The sequence below is a fragment of the Triticum aestivum genome, chromosome 6B, assembly GCF_018294505.1.
Source record: "Triticum aestivum cultivar Chinese Spring chromosome 6B, IWGSC CS RefSeq v2.1, whole genome shotgun sequence".
Lineage (NCBI taxonomy): Eukaryota > Viridiplantae > Streptophyta > Magnoliopsida > Poales > Poaceae > Triticum > Triticum aestivum.
Window position 1 is genome coordinate 23,977,745 of NC_057810.1, and position 22,211 is coordinate 23,999,955.

A 22,211-nucleotide genomic window follows, 5' to 3' on the forward strand; every position below is an offset into this window, starting at 1 on the left:
GAACATCGCATACCCTTGTACATAGCAACCAACCAACTAATAGAACTTCCTTGAAAAAAACAACAAATAAAACTATCAAAATAGTAACCTTAGACATCAGGGAAATTTTGGAGCTAGAGCTCATGTGCCACTCTGCAACAACTGCCTTGTTGCATCTTCCCGTTCCCACCTCCAGTCTTAGCAACAGAAGCCGCTTGTTGCTCTCGGCCTTCTACAACAAGAGCCTTGTTGCAAAAATCTTTTTCGAACCGTTTTCTTTCCCGAACATGTTTCTTCCTTTGATTTTTGCAACAAAGGTGTTGTTGTGGTGACCTTTGCAACAAGACCCTTGTTGAAAAAAAACATCTTTGGCCCACAAACAAAATTGTTCAATTGCAACAAGAGACCCTGTCGTCGGTGGCTTGATCCTGTCCAAAACAAGATGGGGAGCATAGGAGTACAGGAGCACGCTGTTGGGTGTGGGGCGTAGTCGGTCACGACCAGCAGATTGCTCTCGCGTGGAGGAGGCCGACAGGGCACGCTAGAACCCGCGAGCTTCCCCTCGAGTCGTCGACAGAGCCATGGATTAAAGGAGGGGGAGGTGAGGTCGTGGCGGCCGTGGATGAGAACATGCACACGGCGGCGCTGAAGGGAGTTGTGCCGCTTGGTTTAGGGTCGTTCAATTATGGAGGGGAAGTTAGAGGTGCACCACCACACGCCAGTGGGGACCTCTGTCTTTGTCTTCGTGCAACCGATCTCCTGTTGCTCTCGGTAGGAATGCAACAGGGGCTATGTTGCACAAAAGCAAATCTATGGATAAGATTGATGCGGGTGGTTTGATCAAAAGAAGATCCAATTGATCAGTTGGCCGAGCAGGAGCGTTATGAAAGAGTGTATAGTGTAAATCTAACCTGGGTGAAAAATGGTCATCCTGGAGTAACCATAGTTGATGAACTATTTTGCAAGCAAACTAATTGACGGGTTGGTCTGGTGAGAAGCAAACGACAAAAGTTAAATTCAACTATTGCCTCGTAGTAACTCGTAAGAGCAACTCCAATAGCTCCTATAAATATCTTTTTGTAAAAATCATTTTACGGGGTGACTGTATAATTAGGGAATGTTTTTAACATCTACTTTTCTTAGTTCCCGTAAAACTTCGTCCCTTAAAAAAGAAATATATTTTTTAGTATTCCATATTAAACAACGATGGGCCCCGCAAGTCAGTGACACACCGGGGCGACGATGGCCAGAGCAGTGAAGCGGGGCAGAGGAGGCGTGACGGCAGCAGTGGTCGGCCTTGCGGAGGCGGCGCGACGGGGGTCAGAGCAGTGAGGCGGGGCAGGGGAGGCGTGCGAGCGGCGGTCGGAGCAGTGAGGCGGGGCAGAGGAGGCGTGGCGGCGGCAGTGGCCGGCCTTGGGGAGGCGTGGCGGCAGCGGCCGAAGCAGTGAGGTGGGGCAGGGGAGGCGTGGCGGCGGCGGGGACCGACCTTGCGGAGGCGGCGCGGCGGCGGTCGGAGTAGTGAGGCGGGGCAGGGGAGGCGTGGCGGTGACGGCCGGAGCAGTGAGGCGAGGCAGAGGAGGCATGAAGGCGGCGGTGGCCGGCCTTGTGGAGGTGGCGCCACGGCGGTAGCGTCAGTGAGGCGGGGCATGGAAGGCGTGGCGGCGGCTGTGGCCAGCCTTGCGGTGGCGGTGCGACGGCGGCCAGAGCAGTGAGGCCGGGTAGGGGAGGTGTGGAGACGGCGGTGGCCGGCCTTGCGGAGGGTGCGTGGCCTAGCGACGGGAGGCCTCGCGGCGGCGTGAGACGGCGGCCGGTATTGCAGGGCACAATAGGCATGGCTGCACGATTGGGCGGGCAGAGATGCAAACGACGGCGACCGGCCTCATGGTGGCTCGGCCTCGCTGGCAAGGGAGGAGGTGGGGTAGTAGCGACGCAACGGTGTGGGACTACGTTGGCGAGAGGCGGTGTTTTGGCAGTGATGCGGCGATGTTTCGAAGGTGGTGCGACGGTGTGGGCCTTCGTCAGCGAGTAGTGGCGTTTGGGCAGCGGCACAGGGCAACCCCACGTTCTGCTCGTGATATTTCATGCGGTTATCCGCCCGTCAAAGTTATACATTAATTTCAATTTTTCATAAATGTAAGGGACGGGAAGGTGATTATCCGGGATGACATAATATTTTTCCGGGTTTATGGAAGCTGTTGGAGACTGCAGTATTATTTTGGCCTCAATTTGCCGTAAACGGTAGTTTTTTTGGGATACAGAACAATACTTGAAAATGTGTAAAATACACAGAATACACATCCACGCAATGAAAGCGTAATCCCGGGGTACGCTTCCCTCGAGCACACAACATCATCCCGAAATCACTGAAAGTAGGGGGGCGGTGACGGCGGAGCCTGGCGGCGGGGCGTGATGGCAGTCAGACGGCGGGCATGGGAGGCTGGAGCATGGCAGCTATCGGACTGCTGCAGGCGTGGCTACGGCGTCGATTGCTATTGCGTCGCCCCTCCGGTGGTTCTGTCGCGGCGGCACACTTGCATGCAGGCCACCTCAAGCGCGTCGCCCTCCGCCGCGGTGGAGCCCAAGCTGCGCCGACGTATTCTTTGTGAAGGCCGACATGGTCGCAGTCTCCCGCGAGATCCCCACACGGGCCGGCAGTGAAGGTACAATCTAATTTGGTCGTGCTGTACTCTTGTGGTGAATTTTTGCAGACTGCTAGAAATTCTGTCCCAAATCAGTTTGTAAAATTTGTACTGTAAGTATTAGTCAGTCAGGTCATGCCGCCCAGTTAAACTGAAGGATGAAAACAAATTAAACGAGAAAATCAAAATGAGAAACATTACATTAATGGGGCAGCACTCACCTTTGGATCAACCTTTGATATAAAGCCAACATAGTCAGGTCATGCAGCCCAGTTTTAACAATCTGAAAGCCAACATGAGCTGGGCTTGGGCATGTGGGTTTTGTATGATGGTGCTAAATTAGTTTGTTAGGACCTCAGCGCACATGATGCTGCCTCGAGCCTTCGGCCTATGAAGAAGAAAAATGCCCACTTGACATAAAGCTGGTGGCTGAAATGGAGTCCCCTTATTAACTCACTCGCCGTTATCGGCTGTTAGACTCACATCTGCCATTAGCACCACCACCTCCACATCACAGCCAGGAAGCAGAGCCATGGAGGCGACGGGGGTGAGCTTGGGGAAGGCCGCGTTGGGCGGCGCACTGGGCTATGCAACGTCCAAGGCGGCGGAGGAAATCGCGCTGCAGCTCGGCGTCGAGCGCGATGTGGACTTCATCAAGGATGAGCTGCAGATGATGCAGTCATTCTTGATGACGGCGGATGAGGAGCAAAGCCAGAACAAGGTTCTCACTACCTGGGTGAAACAGATCGGGGTCCTGGCCTACAAGGTGGAGGACAGCCTCATGGATTTTGGCCTCCACTCAGAGAAAAAGCCATTTTTGGGGTGCATCCCCTGCAATCCGGGTGATCGACGCCGCATCGCCAAGGAGGTGAAGGAGCTGAGGGCCAAAGTGGAGGACGTGAGCAACAGGAACCTGCGCTATCACCTCATCAAGGAGAGCTCAGGCTCCAAGCCTACCATGGCAGAGGAGCAGGCCAGCATTGCTACTGCGGCAATGTGTGGCATCAACGAAGCAAGGCTTGCTGCATTGGAGCATGAAGATTCATCACAGGTGGACCTCCATCAGTTGATTTCCAGCAAGGATGTGGACCTTAGGGTGATCGCCATGTGGGGTAGTAGCGGTGATCTTGGGAAGACGTCGGCCATCCAGGAGGTCTATGATGACCCAAAGATATTGGAAAGGTTTGGATTCCGTGCTTGGATTAGGTTGATGCATCCTTTCAATCCACAAGAGTTTCTCCGCAGCTTGGTAAGGCAATTTTATGAAAATTCTCATGAAGAGGTTGGAAAGCCATCTTTCAATCCACAAGAGTTCCTCAGGAGCTTTGTAAGGCAATTTTATGAAAACCCCCATGATGAGATTGGAAAGCTAGAACAAGAAACAAGTGTCGGGGCTAATGTTCTGGCCAAGATGGAGAAGATGGATCAAAGTGATTTAGTCCACGTGTTTAATGCATAGTTGTGTAAGAATAGCTACCTGGTTGTCATAAATGACCTGGCCACCATAGAAGAGTGGCATTGCATTAAGAAGTACTTTCCCGACAACAAGAAACAAAGTAGAATCATCGTTTCCACGCAGCAAGCTGAAATTGCAAGGTTGTGCACAGAGAAACCATACCAAGTTTCGGAGTTGAAGCAGTTGTCATCTGATCAAACAATTTATTTGTTCCACACAAAGGTAAATCTTTTTCTTGTATGTTTTCTGCTATGTGTTTGTTTCTTTCTCTATATGGATGATTGATTCTTCTTTTCATTTAACGCCTAGTTGCAGAATTCAGAACAGCAGATCAGCATGGATGGTGTTCATGTCGCAATTTGTGACACCAACCACAAAGCAAGGCTTGCTGCGGTGGAGGAGAAACCAAAGGTGGGACTCCGCCAGCTGATCAAAATTCAAATTTGAATTGCATGTCTATGGATTATATTTGGATTCTATAAATGTTCGGTAGTGTGTTGTTTCTATCCTCATACACGCACGCTATGAATGAGCTTATCCTGGTGCTCAAACATATTTAAAAAAAATCTAAAATTTAGAGGGAAATAACACACTAATTGAAAAATAGATTCTGCTTTGAAGTTAAACTAAGGATATAATCCCTCCGTCCCAAAATAAGTGTCTTAAGTTTAGTACAACTTTGTACTAAAGCTATACAAACTTGAGATACTTAATTTGGGGCGGAGGGAGTATATGAACTTAAATGATTTGTTGGGCCTACTGCTGTCACTAAAAGTGTGCATTTGGAAATCCTCAATATTTTGGAAGACATGCAGGTAGTCTAAATGTGAAAATGTGTGGAGTACATGTACATAAATTCTCATATATCTGTTTTTTGTTTAGGCTATGCATGCATCATGTTCTGCCGAGCCTGTTTCCGACTCAAACAAAGTTACTACTGCCAAGAAGAATACATCAATGTCCACCGGTGAAATACAGGAGGAAGACCAGGAACATAATAATGCAGGTGCTGAAAAAGCTCATAACTCAACTGTTAGAAAGAAGGTTGATCGCAGCAGGACACTGACACTGGCTGATGAACTGCTCTGTGGGCGAGAAACAGAGAAATCTTTTGTTATCAAGTTAGTTGGCCAACCAGACCACAATCAAGGCCGTAAGGTGATTTCAGTTTGGGGAATGGGGGGTCTTGGAAAAACCACTCTTGTCCGAAGCATCTACCGAAACCAAGAGCTTGGTGGCTGGAAGCGTGCTTGGGCCACTGCATTGCGTCCTTTTAACCCTGAAGTGCTCCTTAGAGATTTGTCTTGGCAGCTTCAGAATACTGTTCAAGAAAATCCTGCTGGAGCAACAACAACTGGCATGCAGAAGAAAAACATATCAGGGATGAAACTTCAAGAGTTGAAGCAGGAGCTAGCTCGGCTACTAACAGAAAAGAAGTGCCTTATTGTTCTTGATGATATATCGTCCACTTCTGAATGGGAGTTGGTCAAACACTGCTTAGATAATGCTGAACGGATCATAGTCACCACAAGAGAAAAAAATATTGCCGAACATTGTTCAAGAGAAGACAGGAACATGTACTCTCTTGCAGTTCTGAAATATGATGAGTCACTTGACCTGTTCATAAAGAAGGTACTTTTATCTTTAGTATGGTTTATTACCTTTCATATGAGTTGTGCTTCTCCTTGCATGAGTTTCATCTCATGTACAAATATCATAAGCTTGAGCCTTCTCTCTGTACGGGCTTTGTGGAAGTATAAAACCTAATATCTGTTTGAAATAAAAATGTTCATACTCCAATAGTATTATACATACCAAAATATTTGATCTATGAAAATGCCCACCATTATTATATCTAAGAAAATATTAGATCTTGACCAGCTTGCTGAATTCAAGGCACACCTCATGGTGGGAGGTGGGTTCATGTGAATAGGTGCGGTTTTGGACACTGTGAGTGAAGCCTCCTGATGTGCAGCGTGTTGAAGCCTCCGGGGGATGGTGGGCCAGTTAGACCTGTGCATGGTCGGCTTGGCCTGGAGGCCCGAGCCTGAAAGCCCGGCATTCGGGCTGTGCTCGGACTCCATTTTCTGGCTCAAAGCCCGACCCGAAAAAGCCAGAAATGACCATAAATGTATATTTTATTTGAAATATAGGTATATTTTATTATTTTAATACTCCAAATATTGTTGTTTTATTTAAAAATGTAACTGTTCATGTGTTTCGGGTTGGGCTGGGCCCGGGCTTGGATTTTTTTCTTCCGGCTTTGACAAGCCGGGCTCGAACAAGGCCCAGCCCGGTGAATGGTCAGGTTTAGGGCCAGTGATGGCTGCGCCAAGGGTTGGTACGTTTCTGGGTGCTATCAGGAGCCTTCCTATGGCAGTCACAGATTTGGCGGAAACCAGGGCAACAACTTGCGCCATGTGAGCCATGACTGGCGGCTTGCTGGATCTGCAGGAATCATCTTGTTCGCAGGTTCACGGTGGCGTCCGCAATGTGAACGTGTTTTGGGTTCGCGTGGCAAGGGAGTGGATCCTGGTGGAACGTGTGCCATGTCAGCATAGCGATGTGACTCAAGTTGCCTGTTTTTGCTAGTCCAAATTTGTCGGCGGTGCATATACAATGACCATTCCATTCTTTAGCTAGTATGGGTTGTTTGCATCATGACACGGCGAGCGGATAACATCTAGTGTCTTAGGTGTCCGTTGCATAGATGTAGGTATGACTTTGTGTGCCATTCAGGTTGCGACCGTGCTTGGTGGTTCAACATCTTTACACTGTGGATAGGGCGTCTTGCCTGCTCATCTTGGACTTGCTGGCTCTTCCTCCTCATTGTGTGAAGTAGCTAAGTCACTATGTTAGGAGTGAGTCTTTTTTACTAGTATTGTTTGGAGTAAATCTTGTCATGTAAGTAAAATTGTCTTCTTTTTACCGGTATTGTTTGAGGATCTTGTCGATAAAATATAATTGCTAACCTGACATCAGGTTTGATACCAAGCTTATGCATACAATTTTCAAGGGCAAAAATAGCACCCATTTTTCCTCATAGTTATTTTCATTTCACAGGGAAAAGTATGCAAAATTCTTCAACAAATGTAAATAGTACTTTTAACCGATTTTTTGGGTTTTAAGAAAGTACAGAACATTTTTTTTTACCTGGAGCATGTGCTCTTGGGTGTACATTTGAATTGTAGCAGTATCTGGATTACCATGTTTAGGGCAAACAGAATATACATGGAAATTCCAATGCTTAGTGAATTCCCCAAATGCAAACAAATTCAAGTTCATACCATTCCATGTAATAGTACTCCCTCCGATCAGAATAATTGTCATGATTTTAGTTAAAATTATTATGGATTTGATGGAGTAACAAATTTAAAGTTTGAATAATAATAATTTATATCAAAGTTGGGGATTTTTTTTATAGTGAACCTACCCTTATGATGGTCAGCGACTCAGAACTCTTTGGCTTCTAGAAGCCACAAGTTAAAGCTAGGACAAACAAGTTCATATTATTTCATATTCTTAATTTAACCACAGTAATTCTTTAGTCCAAATAATTAACTTTATGAAATTATGTCTGTTGCAGGTATTCAAAGACAATATTGTAAAAACTGATTTAGCCCCAGCTGTAATGGAGCAAGCAAGACTTATCCTGCAAAAATGTGGTGGACTTCCCCTTGCAATAACGACCATCGGTGGATTCTTAGCCACTAAGCCAAAAACTGCGATTGAATGGAGAAAAATGAATGACTGTATTAGCTCTGAACTGGAGATAAATCCTGAACTTATGACAATAAAGTCAATTCTTATGAGGAGCTATGATGGTCTACCATACCATCTCAAGTATGCTTTCTTGTACCTGTCCATATTTCCAGAAGACCACCGCATTAGGTGGGGTCGCTTGATGAGGCGGTGGATTGCAGAGGGTTACGCAAGGGACATGCTTGGCATCACTGCAGCTGAACTTTGTCGAAGGTACTTTGATGAGCTTTTGGATAGGAGTATGATCCTGCCAGGGGAAGGGATAGACCAATACAAACAGAAAATCAGTTCTTGCCAACTTCATGATATGATCCGTGAAATATGTATCTCAAAAGCTAGGGAAGAAAACCTTGTTTTCACACTGGAGGAAAGATGTTGTTTGAGTGAGACACAAGGTGCAATACGCCATCTTGTCATAGGCAGCAACTGGAAAAGGGACAAAGATGTGCTGGAGAGCATGCTAGACTTGTCACACGTACGGTCATTGACCGTGTTTGGAGAGTGGAGATCGTTTTTCATCTCCGAAAATATGAGGTTTGTGCGAGTGCTTGACTTAGAAGACACACTGGGGTTAAGAGATCATCATCTTGATCAAATCGGGCAGCTTCGTCACCTCAAGTACCTTTCTCTTCGAGGATGTCGCAACATTTTCTGCCTGCCTAATTCTTTCAGGAATTTGAGGCACCTCGGAACACTGGATGTTAGAGGTACGCGCATATCTGAGTTGCCAACAATAATCACCGATCTTCGGAAGCTACAACACCTTCATTCAGATGATTTTCTTGACCGTATTCGTGTTAAGGGAGAGGATGACATAGTTGTTAAGTATCAATGTTACATTGATCGTATTTCGACATGTCAAACATGCAGTACTTTGCTGTCCAGGTCATGTTTTCTTGAGACCACAAGTTTTAGATGCCGGCTTGAACAGGTATGATATATTCAATCTATACCGCTTCCAGGAGAGGAACCTAGATGGGATTATTCTTCCTAGAGGGATTGGTAAATTGAAGGCCCTTCATGCACTAGGTGCTGTTGATGTTTCTAGGAGCGGTGGAAATGCCACTGTAAAAGAGTTTGGAGAGCTTACTCAGCTACGTAAGCTTAAAGTGGGTGGTTTGAGCTACAGAAACATCAATGAGTTATGGTCTGCCATTGCTGGTCATAATCAACTTCTGTCTTTATCAGTTGAAATAGGTGACCTGAGGAAAGAGAGGAATGAGTTAGATGGCTGTTTGGGTGAGGGTTTGTTGCCACCAAGCAGCCTCGAGAGCCTCACTCTGCTTGGTAAGCTAGTCAATGTAACAGGATGGATCCATAAGCTCCAGAATCTCTCCAAGTTGGTGCTAAGGTATAGCAGATTGAAGCAAGATGATGATGCCATACAAGCCCTTGGGTTACTACCAAATCTTGCAGCTCTACGTTTGAGAATGTATTCGTTCGATGGGACACAGCTACATTTCCAGAGCTCATCTTTCCCGAGTCTCATGGTGCTGGAGTTGTTTTGGTTAGACAACCTCCAGTCGGCGCTGTTTGAAGAAGAGGCAATGCCCAAGCTCGAGCTGCTACAAGTTGGTTGGTGCAAAAATCTGAATGCATTCTCCGGGCTGCCAGCCCTCACAAGCCTCAAGGAAATTCGGTTGGATAGTGATCTGGAAGAAAGTGTGAAGGAATCGGTGCAGAGTCAGGTAGCGGAGCATATGAAGCACGTGAGAGTGAATATTGTTTGAGTAAACTTTGTTTATATGTATGTATACATAGATTCCACCAGAGACCAAAGATTGGCGTGTGTACTTACTCTTGTAATTGTTCCTCTAGTACTACTGTAGTAGATACCGCGATGGCAGAATAACTACTCGGGACACCAAAGTTGAATTCAGTTTCACAAGTCTTTCTCGGCTGGATTTGCGTTTCTTTTTCTTTTTCTTTGATGGAATAGGCATGCTGCAGTTGTGTACTTGATCGGTTTGAATTTGAAGTCGGGTCATTAACAACCTACCCGTGAAACTGAATTTGACTCAACCTTCGAATCGAATGCAGTTCTCGAGTTGTGCTGTCAAGTGAAGCCCTTAAAGGAGAGCAGCAACAAAAATGTTCCATTTATTCAGAATCCAGACGGTCCACCAAGAATGGGGCAGCGCAAGATTCTTCTTGTTGCTCATCATTGTTGATGAGTGTGACCATCTGATGGGTGGTTTTGGATATGCTTAGGCTGAGTGGTACTCTACTTATTTATACACCTAGAAGCTAGAACTAGGAGGAGGACAGCATACACCATCTCCATCTGGACCGGCAGATGCACGGTTCAGAATTATTCAGATTTAGAGGGCTGCAGAAGTCATCTTTCCCTAGCCTCATGGTGCTGAAGCTCTTTGGATTAGACAACCTCGAGTCGGTGCTGTTTGAAGAAGACACAATGCCCAAGCCTGGGCTGCTACAAATTGGTGTGTGCAGAGAGCTGAAGGTCATCTCCGGGCTGCCAGCCCTCACAAGCCTCAAAGAAATTCAGTTGCCTAATGCTGGTGACAGTTATTACAGTAAAATATTAGAGGTGCAGAGGGAAGAGGTGGAGAGGCAGGTAGCGGAGCATATGCTGGTGACAGTTATTTTCTGTATATGAACTACTCCCTCTGTCCCAAAATATAAGAACGTTTTTAGCACTACACTAAAAACGTTTTTAACACTACCTAGTGTCAAAAATATTCTTATATTATGGAACGGAGGGAGTAGTACATGTTTGCAACTTTTTCGTCGACTCGCCTCTGTCATAAGTCAGAGGTGGAACTGTCCTATCTGAAACATGGGAGGATGGCTAGGCTATAATGCAGGGCATCCTGTAGTTTTTGCAGCTCCATAGATCTGTATATTTCAATATTACACACCATTGTCTACATATAGTGTTATATTTTAAAAGCCGGTCATATAGTGTTCCCAGATCACCAGATTCCAGAGTATGACCAAACATAGTAAAGCAACAAAAGTCTGAACCTTCAGAGATTGCTAGCCAAGAAAATTCTATAACACTGAAGTAGAGCAGGCAGCAGAGATACCATCCTCACAGACCTGTTCCTTTTTTCTGTAAGAAGGTAAAGATCATGATAGTACTCCGAACTACTCCCTCCGTTCCATATTACTCGTCGCTGATTTAGTACAACCCACAGAAAAAGCAGAGGTTTGACACATCACCAACAATTAACCCCTGTATCATCTATGTACTACATCCTCTTACCCCCTTATCCGTCCTAAGGGAGTAAAAGATTTACTCGAGCACCAACCATTTCCCTAGATATACTCCATTGAAACGGGCCGGAGTAAATTTCTGCTCTTTGTCTCTCTCGCCTCCTCCTGCTGCCCTGCTGCTTCGCCGGTGCTCCTCCGGCGCGATTGGCAAGTTCAAGCGAGTTGTGGCTGTCTCAACTGCTCGAGCTCTATGGCAGCACACCGTGGATGCAAGAGCAGCCCGGCCCCAGCATGCGTGCAAGGGCAGTAATCCTGGCGATGGACCGACCGCGGAGAGAGCCCGGCAAATTAAGGGGTGTGGTGGCCCGGTGGGAGTCGTACAGGCGCGCGGCGGCGGCAGCCTCGATGGCGTCGCCGCTCCGGGGGTTCCATTCTAGCGTGATCGTTCGGTCGGAGCGGGACGGGGCGCAACGGCGGCGGTAGGGTTGGGGCGGTGGACCGACCAACGAAGACAGTGACGTTGAACTTCCAAAAGGTACCAGTGCCCCTCACTGCGCTGTAATTACTCGTAGTCGAAGCGCCATTCATCAAGTGATTTTAAATCAAATTGGTTGATTTTGGTTCTGAATTACCCACTCCTATTCCTAATGGTCGAGTAGAATCCCCAGACACCATAATGGTTGACCTGTGCCTTAATTTCCATCACATCAATTTGTGCTGGCGAGTCTGTTTTGTACTACAGCTCACATGTTGCATGTGAATAGTTAACTCTGCATGAGCTTATGCCCTGTATTTGTTCAAAAGAAAAAAAAAGAAAAGGAAAAAAGGTTCTGGCATAAAGCTGCAAGAAAAGCTCGAGGCTCGTAAGCCACTCGAGATCGACTCGTTTTTTGGCTCGACTCGAGATCGACTCGAAAATAAATGAACCGAGTTTGAACACTTTATGTAGCTCGACGGAGAATCAAGCCGATCTTGAGCCAATATTGGCTCGCTCGATTTTAGCTCGATAGCTCGACATAACACCATTATGTTCAATAATTATGTCATATATGAAATGAAAATAAGATAATCTGTTACAATACATGATGTCCATGATTTTTCTTCATTTTATTAACTAGCAAACATGGTAGCTTAATTAAGTGTAGAGAAGATTTATGTCTAATTACGGTACGTGATCGGTATGTGTTAAATATCCTATTGCTTTTGGCAAAATTTCCTAGCATATGCACCTTCTTTTTCTTGTTTTTCGTCCACGGAGACCACCATCTATTTCTAGTTCGCCCAAGAGACAAAGATGTGCTCGGAGCTCTTCCGAGCACGACGAGACTGACGTACAAAGTTGTGTCGTGTTGTGTCCTTATCTATTCTGAATAATCATCATAGATTTATAATTTTTACCATTTTATTTAGCTCGAAACTAGCTCGAGATCGATTCGAGATCAGTACAAGCTGATCACGAGTCATGTTCTACAGCTCGATCTTGAGCTTCACTCAGATTGAGCTCGCTTGAATTTTAATATGAGTTGAGCTGAGCCAACTCCAACTCGCTCGAACTCGACTCATTTGCATCCCTAACGCTCACTGACTTTTATATCACCAAGTCCTTTGGAGATGTATAACCAACAGATCAATATATATCCCTTTTAATGAACTTCGCACATTACTGAATATAATGCTCTCGGCCTCCTCCCTCGCCATCGCCGGAGGGCACAGCCGGGCGAAGCCCGTGCAGCGCCGGCGGCGGTGGGGCCCCTCCTCCTCCCTGCTTGGTGGTGGCCGACGCAGGACGGCGCCGCCGGGCTGTGGCGCGGCGCTACTGTGGGGCGCGGGGGCGTGGTGCTGGAGTCGCCGCAATCGCGGCTGGCCTCGGCATCCGTGCGGACTGCTGCGTGGCGGTGGTGCACGCTCGTACTGGTGGCGGTTGTGCAGCGGGATCCCGATCTGGCTGCGGGCGGCGTGGCCGCAATGCGGGCGGCGCGGGAGCTGGAGTCGTGCCCTTCTTGGTGCGGTGGCTCGGCCGACGGATGGCCTGGTGGCCGCTGGTGGTTCCTCCTGCCGCTCCTGGAGATCCCCTTGTGTCTCCATGTAGGTGGGATGGCTGCTGCGTGGCTACGGGGCGGGTGGCGGCGTGCTCGTCCTGGATCTGGCGTCGGGATCCGGGCGGACGGCGTGGGTTGGGCAGCAGCCTGGCGTGGCTGTTGCTCCAGCCGTGGGCGGCGGCGCGAGGAGGTCCGACGCATGGACGGTGAGCTCCTGGTGGCGCGGCCGCTACACGGTGGCTCAGCGGCTCTGCTCACGGCGATGGCCGGCTTCTTCTCCGGCGTCGGCTCGTCTGCGGGCGGACCGTTTCGACCTTCACTTCATCTCCTTGTCGTCCGAGCGCTACTCCCATCAAAAGGCTGGTCCTCTCCTAGCTGCGGTCCATTGCTCGTCTCGCGCCCGGTGCTGCAGAACCGAGCTCGTCTCGCACACGGTGCAGCAGGACCAAGCTCGTCTCGCGCACGGTGCAGCAGGACTGACCTCTTCCCTCTCTCGGTGCTACAGGACCGAGCTTCTCGCGCTCAGGGCAGCAGGGCGGGTCGGTGGATGCCAGTTCTGGCCGGCCTATTGGGTCTCGACACTGGGGGTCACCCAGGGTGCGAAAGGTGGGACCTTTCCGCTCGTCTCTTTTGTTGGGGTGCGGCGAGTCTCGGGTGAGGTGGTGTCAAGGTCTTGGATGCCGGGGCGGCGGCCCTGGTGGTGGTCTCACGATGCTCTTTGGCAGAGCCCGTGCCTTGGTGTTGCCCGGTCTCCATGGCTGTGTGGGCGGCGTGGTTGCCGAGGTGTGGCGTTCGGTGGCGGTGAGTGTTGGCCGAGGTGAAAACCTGTTCTATCTTCGGACGGACCGGCGGTGGCGAAATCGTTTCCCTTCTTAAAGGCGTCGTCGCGGCTCTCATTGCCCGTCATGCGGCTCCAGGGGAAACTCTGATCCTTGGATCGGGCGGTGGCGGCGCTCCGGTGTCGTTCCTTTCCTGAAGACGCCGCCTTGGAGCACATGGTTCGTCATATGTAGCTTCATCTCTTCGTGGTGGTAGTGCTAGGGGTGGTGTTGCTGCGCTCAGCGCCTATGTATCTTGTCCTGGGTGTGTGCGTGTGTTTGTACTGGGTGCTTGATGATCGGTGTTTTACATATAAAGCAGGGTGAAAGCCTTTTTGGGTAATATAATGCTCTCTGCATTTCGCAAGTGAAGTATTATGCCTTTCCATATATACATTGCAGCTAGAACCGGATGCTAGCTGCTACTCTACTAACCAACGGAAACAGAAAAAGAACATTACTACTTGATCCATTCAGCACTTGGTGTTGTTTCTAGCTATAATCTTGGTTTGTATCCCCCACAACCATTTTTGTGGTGCATCACCAAGGAGGTGAAGGAGGGCCAAGGTAGAGGATGTGAGCAACAGGAACCTGCGTTGTGGCCTCATCAAGGAGTGTTCAGGCTCCAAGCCTACCGCAACAGAGCGCCAGACGGGCATTGCCACTGCTGCAATGCTTTGCATCAACAAAGCATGGTTTGATGCCTTGGTGCATGGAAAATCATCATATATGAACCTCCACCAGCTGATTACCAGCAACTATGTGGATCTTAGGACGATCACTGTGGTGGGGAACTAGTGTTGTTCTCCGAAAGACGTTTGCCAGATTCGATGACCCAAAAGTATTGAAACGGTTTGGGTTCTGTGCTTGGATTAGGGTTGATGCATCCTTTCAATCCTCAAGAGTTCCTCCGGAGCATCATAAGGAAATTTTATGAAATATCCCATGATGATGTCCGAAAGCTAGAACAAGATACCCTAATTAGAAGCGGAGTGGCATTGCATTAATACACTGACTTTTTTGGATTTATTTGTGCAACTCCAAGTAAAATACATTACTTATTTGAACATGTTGTGACATCCTTTGCTTTTAATTATTTTAACATAGGAAAATCAGATGCTACAATTCACAATGCGTCCAGGACATAATAATAATAATATAGTACATCTGTAGCACAATTACAATTTTTGTAAGACAAGAAAAAAAATGAAACTTTCCAATCTGGATAGTATAAACCGCCAATTATTTAGTGCACTATACAGTGTAGAGTATACTTTACCCTCTCCACCGAAGGACGCAAATGATATAGCACTTCAATAGGAAAAGTAGACAACCAAACAATAATGCTAGGAACACGATGGACTAGCGTGGGAGAGTCGCCGATGCCATGAACTCTTGCTCCAAGCTGTAGCAATTTTGGTTCCTTTGAGCAGCTATATTAACTCTGTCTACTATACCACTCGGAGTAGTGAACATCGGAAGAGTGTCTTGGCTTTGTCCACTTAAAAAGGGTTGCATGTATTCATTTGTCACAGCAACCTGGCATGCTCTCAACCTTTTGGATCGCACATACTGCAATTTCATTTCCACTTGTTTCATTGTAGGTCTCTCTTCGCCTCGTAGTCGCAAACAAGTCTCTGCAAGACTAGAGACATCATTAATCTCTTCAATTGTTGCTTCCTCCAGAACTTCAGTAGCTACTATTTATGTGAGTGGTTTCTCCCTCATCTCCCAAAGGAAGTAGTTGGACAAGTTTTGCTTTAGCCCAGAGTCAGTTGTAAAAATAGGCTTCTTCCTGAGTAGTAACTCTACAAGTACTACACCAAAACTATAGACATCACTCTTCTCAGTCAATATACCCGTGTGCTAATATTCCGGATCCAAGTATCCAAATGTGCCTTGTATATTTGTAACGATATGAGTTTGGTCTATAGGAACCAACCTTGAAGCACCAAAATCTGAAACTTTTGCAGTGTAATTTCCATCTAAGAGTATGTTAGTGGACTTCACATCACGATGAAATATCGATACTGAAGCAGCCGAGTGGAGGTAATAGAGTGCTCCAGCAGCTTCTGCAGCAATTTTCAAACAATCATCCCAGGACAAGATAGAGATGCCAGTGGTACTAGCATGAAGGATTTCAAATAATGAACCATTAGGGATGAAGTCATACACTAACAGTGGGACTTCGGTCTCAAGACAACAACCGAAGAGCTTCACGATATTCCGGTGATCTGCCTGGGAGAGGACTGCAACCTCATTGATAAACTGGCTTATCTCAACTTGCTCAATGACTTTAGACTTCTTTATGGCCACTACCCGTTGGTCGGATAAGATGCCTTTATAAACCATGCCATGCCCTCCACGACCAACGATACGTGTGGGATCAAAATTATTTGTTGCCTTTTCTAACTCTAATAGTGAGAAAATCTTAGTGTTGTCACTCGCATTTTCATCTGACGATATCAATTGTTCAAGGAGCGGACCTTGGTTCTGCCGAAAATGCTTTCTTCGCAGTTTCTTCTTGATGTCTTTTTCCCATCTACGGGCGAATAATGTTAGAATTGATATGAGAAGTAGAACTCCAAAACCAACGCCAATCCCAGTGGCGATACCTGTAATGATTATGCTTGTTATCAATGTTCAGAAGTTTATGTAGCTCATTACATGGAATTGGTTGTACCATAGAACTCACCTAGTACCAGATTCTTCTTTTTAGTCGATACACACATCTTTATTGTAGTATCATACACTGTATTTCTAGGACATTTGGTGCAATAGTGACTTCCTTCGGTGTTATGACAAATCCCATTACATGTGCCTGGTGTCTTGCACTCGTCAACATCTGCAACAATAAGTATATATAATGCAAGATTAAAATATATAAGTATTGTAATTAAGTTGCCCATTGGTGACTGCACGTAATACTAGCATAGGTTATTATGAGCTTTATGTAATTTCATCATTAGGGGCACATCAGAAATTATAGAATGAACTCATACAGATCTTTGTGTATAAACAGCTTATTTACAGGATACCATGTGCATAAAGTAGATATAGAGGTCGAGCTTGAGCATGTTTTTGCATTTCTATGATTTTTTTTACGTTGAGCTTATTTTGAGATATAAAAATATGACTTCTCGAAAAGGTATGCGATCACCCATTTATTATGGCATTTCCCTAACAAAGAGATGGTTTGCATATTAGGAGGATGCATAGAGATGCAATGTGTACCTTTGCACCCATTCACGATATATGGATTCTCGTCAAAGCCTGCCACACATTTGCAACGGTAACCAACATATTCCCATTTGGAGTTGACACCCAAGCATATGCTATTCATGCTGACGCATGCATATCCGGTCCTATTCTCCAGTGCCTCATGGCATGTTAAATTGGCTACGACCCACTGCTGTCGTATTACAACCTCAGTGCCAATATAGAGGATACCGTCTTTTGGTACTCGCACCGCAAAGTACCCTTCGTCATATAAGTTGTATGTAACATTCATCAGCCCCTCCGTGATATCTATATACTTTACATAAGTGCCTGTACCATATTCATGAGGAAACTGGAGGGCAGACATTGACAAATTTGTGCAATTGAGTTGAAATGACATCCTTGCTGAACAATCGCCCTCTAGGCCAAATGGGAAAGGTACATAGATTTCCCCACACCATCTAGAGCAGTTGGTCTTCCGTTGTATCGGATGGTACCCTGATTCCATAAAAAGGTCGGTGCATCTATCTTAATATTACCTCTCAAACAAGAAGAAAATCGTACCCAATACAAGAGGTCATGTGATCAAAACTCCTAAAGATCCCAACGTATAATGTCACGGCCAAAACACTCAAATTCTATTCAAGGGAATTAGAGCTTTATTAACCAGATAGTACTATGAAAGAACCATATGCCCAACCGCAAAAAAGAGAGAAAGAACCGTATGCCAAATGTATATGAGATAGATCATGCAGCATCGACGTCCGCATGTCTTTTCCTTGTTGAAGTTGTTGGCTTGAAGTTTTACTTCAGGGTGGGTGATATCCCCATGTTTGACTATGGTTGGACCAACCAACATTGTCTTGTGACCCCTCTTGAAGGCGTCATTTTCGAGCCTTGCGTCCCTTGTTTGGTTACATGTCGCTTGATTGGTGGATTATGGTCCATGCCGTGAAGCAGGTTCAATGTGGATGGCCTCGATTTTTTCTTTACCCAAAAAGGCTTTCGCTTGGCTTTATATATAAAGCAATAACCATCAATGCTCGATACAAAGTTATGCCACCCCAACATACACACACACCCAAGGCAGATACATGGTGCTGATGGCAGCAACACCACCCCTACCACTACAAGAGCTACCGGGTTCCTCAACCATGAACATTCCAACACGAAGACACGAAGCTGCACATGACGACCGTGAGCTCCAAAGCGTTGCTTTTAGGAAGGACACGACGCTAGAGCGTCGCCACCACCCGATCCGAGGATCAGGGTTTCCCCTAGAGCAACATGACATGCAATGAGAACCGTGACGACGCTTTCAAGAAGGGTACGAACATCGTTGCAGCCGGCCTGCCCGAAGACAGAACATATTTTCATTCCGACCCACACTCATTGCCCCCTGCATAGATACAAACACTGCACCTCCGCAGCGATCGTCACACCCAGGCCGCCACGCCTCCCACACGGCCATGGCCACCGGGAAGCACCTGAGCTACCACCCACCCACATCACGCTGCAGCTGCCGCCCCATTTCTCGAACCGGAGCCAGGTCACTGTCGCCACCTCTGGTAACAACAAGACCTGGAGGTACCCTGCCAACCCCCCTGGAGTGCCCTGCGACCGAGGCCAGCCAAAGGCGAGAAGTACTGAGCTGCCGTGCTCCACCCGTCAGACGCACCACCAACCACGAAGTCGAACGCCCCATGAATCGAAAGGAGGGTGTCAAACCACTAGCACTGCGCTACCACCCCGACCGGCCGAGGGGGCCCAGTTAGGGCAACTGCCCGCAGCCCAAGCTGGCCACAGCATGTGCCGCCGCGAGGTCAGATCTCGAAGATCCACTATCCCCAACTTCTGTCCTGCACCACGACTACCACCTACTGCCGCAACGCCACCACCACCTGTCGCGATCATAACAGAGGCGGTCACCTGCAACCCGCACCGTCTCCTGCCATATCCGGCCGCACCGGGTCAAGCCACCGCCATCTCAGGCTACATAGGCTTCCCACCCACCTAGCCGCCTGCTGCGGGGAGGCAGAGACGCTAGGGTGCCGCAACAGCTTCCATGCCGCCATGGAGTCAGGCCACAGCGCCATGTTCCGACCTAGGGCGTCGGCCCGCGCTAGTACCGCCCGTGCGGGAAGACACAAGGGACCCGCCGCCGCTGGAGATGGCAGGGCTTTGCCCGGCCACGCCCCTGGGCGGCGGTGAGGGAGGAGGGAGAAATGGGGGGCGGCAAGGGTTAGGGTTGGCCTCCGGGTTGCCTTGGGGGAGGGGACGCGGAGGGGAGAGTGTTTTTCCGGAACCTCCCTTAAGAACAGGATTTTTGTTCTTTCTGTGAGCTGATTTGTTCGGTTTCAATACGTGGCATTGATTGTCATTGATTTTAATAGTAAATAATATGTGGCAGCGTGTATCGAGCTATGTAGAGGCCCGAGATTATCCTTTCAAAGAATATTTTTTAGTTGGTATTAATGGTTTATGTCCTTATGGGAATGGGCAGGCCTCTCCAAGCACTCCAAACCAACATTGTCTTGTGAGCCTTCTTGAAATCAATGTCCCTCTCCAAGTGTACATGCTTTTAGCCTGGCCGCACAGACAAAACTCTGAGGCTGCTGCCAATGCATGGGTGCTTAGATGAGGTGCTAAGCACATTAAATAGCTTAGCAACTATACTCCCCAATGCACAGGTGCTTAGCTTATGGTTGTTAAGCTTGATTCACTTAATGATTTAGCAACTAAAGCTCTTTATGTATTGGTGGGCTTCCTTCCTTTAAATGTTTTGCCTAAAGAGACCCTCTGCCGACTGGAATTGCCAAAAAAGACCCCCTGCGGACGAAATTGACAAAAGAGACCCCCTTACTAGTGGCGGCAGGCGCGGCAGGCGACACGTGTCACCTGCCGCCACGCCGTGAGGCGGCGGGCCTGGCCGCCACAACATGAGGCGGCAGCCCGGGTGTATAACGGTGCGTGCACAGTTTGTCGTGCAGCGACGTAACGGGCCGGGCCAGGTGGGCCCGGCCGCCACCAGGTGAGGTGGCCGCCGCTGCCGCTGTCGCTCCCCGGCCGACACGGCCTGCTGCGCGCGCGATGAGACAGCGGGCCCGGCCGCCACTAGGTGAGGCGGCAGCGCTGCTTTCAGCCGCTGATTCCCGTGCGCGTACTTTTTTCAGGCGCTGATTCTCGTGTGGCGTCACTTTTGTTGCTTTGCCAGGACGAATTTTAGTGTTGCTAACTGGGCTGATTCCCACGCGCGGAGGACGACGAATTTCACGCCCGGGAATCACTCTGGCTTTTGCCTCTTTTCCGTTAGCGGATGCGACGGCACTGCGAGAATCACGCTGATTATTGCTTGAGCGAATGTGACGGCACTGTGGGAATCACTCACTCGCTACGGGAATCCGAGGCTGCGGGAACCTGTTGTGCCGACACCACAGGGATCCTCTTCCTTTATATAGTATGCTTCTGCTCCGTGCGCAAGCACACTGGCATCCTCATCTACCTTCTGAGTGTGTAAGAACAGAGAGAAAGAAAAACTCAGTAGGCACTTTCACTCGTGATTTAGGGCGATTTGGAATTGGATTTTGAATATGTTGAAGTTGAAGAAAAGATAGACGAAGGTAAGATCTATCCATTTTTGTTGGTTTCATTTGCATGCATGATGTTTTTACTCTTTTTGTTTAGTTCATAACTATGTGTTATCTATTTTGTTAGGCATTATTTCATCATTTTTTGGAGTCATTTAGAGCTTCAGGAGTACGATTTGCCTAGCGAAGTGAACTACGAAGTTGAAGATCAAGGTATGAGCTTTGCAATAAATTGATTTTTTTGTGCATGCAAGGTGGTAATTAGTTAGTCTTTTAGCTCACCATTAGCTATGCAATGTTAGTGATTAGAGGTTAGAAATAATTTCAGACGACAGATGTAGCATTTATAATATATTTTTTAGAAGAGTAGGTTGAAGATGTTGTATCAATGTTAGGTGCGTCCATTAGTATTGACATGCAAGAAATCTTAATACGGTAATTAAGAAACACTTGTACTGTAATTGTTCATTGCATGTGGTATGTTATTTCATGTGGTATGTTTATTAATAAGTCTATAGTTAGGAGGTTGTAGGTCTACTTTGTTATGTCGAAATAATCTAAATTTTATATGTTACGAATATGTGCTAATGTACTTGATGATGTATGTAATTAGGTAAAATAATTAATCTTAGTAGCAAACAAGGAGGAGATGACGTGATTGAAGAAATTGTATTTCCATCTTCGCTGTCCCTTTTGAGGTGATGACCAGATACATGCAAGTGCTATTTTCATACTTTTGATAGCAGAAAGAAAAATCCGTGTGTAATATTGATGTTCATATGATAATAGGTTGACTCTGTTCATATAGTACTGGTGACGGATATTTATTCGAACTATTTGGACTCTTAATTGCATTCGCAAGCACATCCATATTGAAGCTAAGGTATAAAATGGCGCCGTAATTTTGTTAATATTTTTTATATTGATGTACTGTCATGCCGCTGCAAATATTATTATTTGTAAATAAAATAATTTTATCGTATGATATGAAAAACATTATATCATGCCGGAAGAAATTAGATATTTTACTCATATGATATTAAAATGTTATTATCGTAATATTATGTTTAGTGGTTGTTTGGATAGCGAGTACTTACCCTCAGTTTTGTCATAACCTGTTGTAAGAAAATTATGTAGAAAACCATATTTTACTACTAGTCGTTTTTCCAGAAGCTAAGTTTTTGCATGTTACGAGAACTATTTTAGGAAATTTTTGGGGTAGTTAGAGAAAAGCAAACAGAGTTTTAGTTTGTTACGCTCGTAGACAAGTTTGAGAAAAATAGATCTTTAAATACCCATTAACCAAACAACCCCTTAAAGTCTAAGCAAACGATTCTAAAAACAAACCGAATATTTATAACGAAAATACGGTTATTATTTTAGTCGTAAGATATGTAAATGTTGTCATCGTTACTAAATGTTCAGTTACTAATTATTTGAAATGTAAACATGTATGTTGGTTAGGTACTATGGAAAATTTAGTAGTGTACTATGGGAACGTCTTACGCGATGGTCCATGCGGGGTGGATGTG

At 46.8% G+C, this 22,211-nt stretch overlaps 2 pseudogenes; one reads left to right on the top strand and one right to left on the bottom strand.

Moving 5' to 3' along the window:
- Positions 1–2,459: 2,459 nt before the first annotated feature.
- LOC123135479 (disease resistance protein Pik-2-like) lies at positions 2,460–9,690 on the top strand (annotated as a pseudogene).
- Positions 9,691–15,235: 5,545 nt separating this feature from the next.
- LOC123138660 (putative wall-associated receptor kinase-like 16) lies at positions 15,236–17,459 on the bottom strand (annotated as a pseudogene).
- Positions 17,460–22,211: the final 4,752 nt, after the last annotated feature.